Source organism: Sinocyclocheilus rhinocerous, unplaced genomic scaffold (genome assembly GCF_001515625.1).
Source record: "Sinocyclocheilus rhinocerous isolate Xijiao unplaced genomic scaffold, SAMN03320098_v1.1 C37018199, whole genome shotgun sequence".
NCBI classification, from domain to species: domain Eukaryota; kingdom Metazoa; phylum Chordata; class Actinopteri; order Cypriniformes; family Cyprinidae; genus Sinocyclocheilus; species Sinocyclocheilus rhinocerous.
Genome location: NW_015787201.1, coordinates 2,328 through 5,707, shown reverse-complemented (window position 1 = coordinate 5,707; position 3,380 = coordinate 2,328). Strand labels below are relative to the sequence as shown.

At 37.2% G+C, this 3,380-nt stretch overlaps 1 pseudogene; it reads left to right on the top strand.

The window, feature by feature from the left end:
* The first annotated feature begins 3 nt into the window (after nt 1-3).
* Nucleotides 4-2,929, top strand: LOC107736821 (toll-like receptor 2; annotated as a pseudogene).
* The last annotated feature ends 451 nt before the right edge of the window (nt 2,930-3,380 follow it).

Sequence of the window (3,380 nt, the reverse complement as noted above, 5' to 3'; positions counted from 1 at the left end):
AGCTTTACCTGGCTTAATCATGTCCGCCAATTCATTGTATGGAATTTGAACTTCAACAGCGTGCCATGCGACTCGTGGCCGGAGATGAAAAGTGTTGAGCTTCTGGACATCTCTTAACAACCAGCTGAGGGACAGTTATATTTATAACCCACTATGTGACACTAGAAACGCACTGCACAAGCTTGAAACCTTCAACGTCAGTCGCAATCGACTTACCAGCCTCAGTGACTTGGCATCTCTGACCAAAGACTTTGTCAAGCTGACTACAATCAATATGAGCCACAACCAGCTGCGATATATGGGAAACCGTGACTGTTCCTGGAGACCGACCATTACCAAAGTAATTGCTCATCATAATAGTCTGACGAGTGACAGTTTTAAGTGCCTTCCCACTTCTGTAAGCTTCCTCGATCTTTCATACAGCAGCCTAGACCAGCTTGACATGGACTATTTTAATAAGGCATCTAATCTGACCGAGCTCCTCCTCCTTAGCGGCAACAAGATCAAGTTCATCCCTTCCGGTTGGAGGAATCCATACTTGAGGATGCTCGCTTTAGATGGGAACTCCTTTGGACTAGTTAGCATGACGTCTTTTAAGGACATGCCTAGCCTACGTATCCTGACCGCAGGCAACAACCCTTACCACTGTACCTGTGATCTCTATACCTTCATACAGGAAACCACAAGCAAGGGCAAAGTGACCATCACAGACTGGCCAAACAACTACAAGTGTTACCATCCCGAGCGTCTTCTGAACACAATGGTATCACAATACTTCCCTGGTCATTTAGCCTGTAATATTACACTCATTATCATCATCTGCGTGTCAACAACGGCGCTCGTTGTCCTTGGTCTGACGCTTCTGTGCTACATTTTTCACGTGCCATGGTACATAAAAGCTACATACCAGATCATCAGAGCCAAGTACAGGGCCCATAAAGAAGGTTCAGGCCAGGCTGTGGACTACACCTTTCATGCTTTCATCTCTTACAGCCATGCGGATGCAGACTGGGTTCGAAACCAGCTGCTCCCTTGTCTAGAGAATTCTAAGCCTCCTTACCGCCTCTGCATCCATGAAAGGGACTTCACTCCAGGGAAGTGGATCATTGACAACATCATTGAGAACATTGAAGATAGTCGCAAGGTGTGTCCACACACATTTATGTCCTTCAAAGATGCCTGTTTACAAAAGAAACATGCAATGTCACCATTCTTTAAATTATTGGAACAAGGATTCTCCAAAATCTTTTTTAATGAAGACTTCCATCACCAAAGTGTAGTGTGGATGTAAATATCTAAGGCTTCAAATTATAGAAGCCTATTTCCATCTCAGAGTAAAAAAAAAAAACGTTGATTATATATCTCAGAATTGCAACATTATTTCCCATAACTACGACTTCATATCTCACAGTTTCAACATCATACACTACCATTCAAGATTTTGGGTCACCAAGGCTCCATTTATTTGATAAAAAATAACTTTAAATAATAATTTTAAATAACTTATTCATATTTTATTATATTTTAAAATGTAGCTTTTTCATCTTTCATAAATTATTCTAAAATGCTAATTTGATGCTCATGAAACATTTTTATTATTATTAATGGTAAAAACAGTTTTACTGTTTAAAATTTTTTATGGAAACCGTGATGTTTTTTTTCAGGATACTTTGATGAATAGAAAGAATTTATTTGAAATAGAAATCATTTGTACACGAATGTAAGAGTCTTTAATGTCACTTTTGATCAACTGATCCTTGCTGATTAAGAGTATTAACTTCTTTTAAAAAATCTAACTCCAAACATTTGAACAGTTGTGTATTTCACAACTGACACTTTCACAGTGTGACTATATTTCGCACCATTCAACTTATCTGACACTTGTAACTTTATATCACACAGTGTAACTTTATATGTTGCAATTGCAGCTTTAATTATATTCTTAACTTTATATTACACAGTGTGACTTTATTTCTTATTGTAAATGTCTCACAATTACCTTTTTTTTTAAAATCTGAGGTGGAAATGGGCTATCATATAAAATAACCCCTAAAAATAAATGAAAGAGCAAATAATCTAAAGTTCTGAAATATTTTATAAATTCCCAAACCGCATCCTAAAATGTTTTCTTGTTATTAAGGTAATCTTCGTGTTGTCGCGGAACTTCGTGAACAGCGAGTGGTGCAACTACGAGCTCTACTTTGCCCAACAGCGGGCCATTGGCAAGACGTTCAGTGATGTCATCCTGATTGTGAAGGAGCCCATAGACCCCACTTCTCTTCCCAGTAAATTCTGCAAGCTCAAAAGGATGCTCAATACCAAAACCTACCTAGAGTGGCCCCAGCAACCAACAGAACAGAGCTTTTTCTGGGTCCAGCTGAGGAGTGTTCTGGGCCAACCAAACATCATAAGACAGCGTACGACCAGCCGGCATAGCCGCCTGTCTTCAGTGAGGTCTGTTTCCCTGATTGAGCTGCCACAGGACCAGAGTTCTGCAGGTACAGATGAAGATGGCCACCAAATCAGTGATGAGCCTTCTAATAGATGTCAACAAACTTTAGAGAACTTGCTTGAAGGACATAAATAAGGTTATCGGTGGCAGAGATGACCAGAAAGAACATGCAGCTGTTGATTTCCCAACATTCAGAATATGACTTGAATTATGGTAACTGATCTGCAATGATGTTAAGCTAAGATTCATCTAAACCAGTTTGTCTGCTTCACTTGTTGCAGAAGGACTGGAAAAAGTTCATTCTGACTCATATGTTCAGTCAGTGAGCAAAAACAAGTTGACAAACCACATGCTCAATAACACACATGCTCACTCTGACAATCAATACAGTTCTATTTACTTTAGTATGCAAATATATACTTATCTTAATTAAGGTAGTGAACTGCAATACTATTCACACACCTTATGCCAGTATATAATTGTCATTAAATAATGTTTTAATATATTTAAATGAAAATATTTAACATTTAAAATTATTTTGTAAATACAGACTCTTTTCAGATTTTATACATTCATTTTCTACCTACTTTTGTCAGACTTTTAAATGTATCTATTTTTTGTAAACATAAATGTATTTTGTATCTGTCAATTTGTGATTTAAAAATGTGATACCTTTGTTTTGATAAAAAACTAATGGTAATGGCAGGATTATGAATAGATAGATGGAGAAACAGATGTGCTTGATTGATTTCTGAGGAGAAAATCATTATAAGATAAAGTTGCCATGGTTACCACATAAAATAGTATCATTCTTGTAAAAAAAAAAAAAAAGATATATTATACTGTGCCTCTTTGAAAATATATCTTATTAATGATATTAATGGCTGGCACCACAATGTTCTGTCTCAAGGCAGTTTGAATATAATTT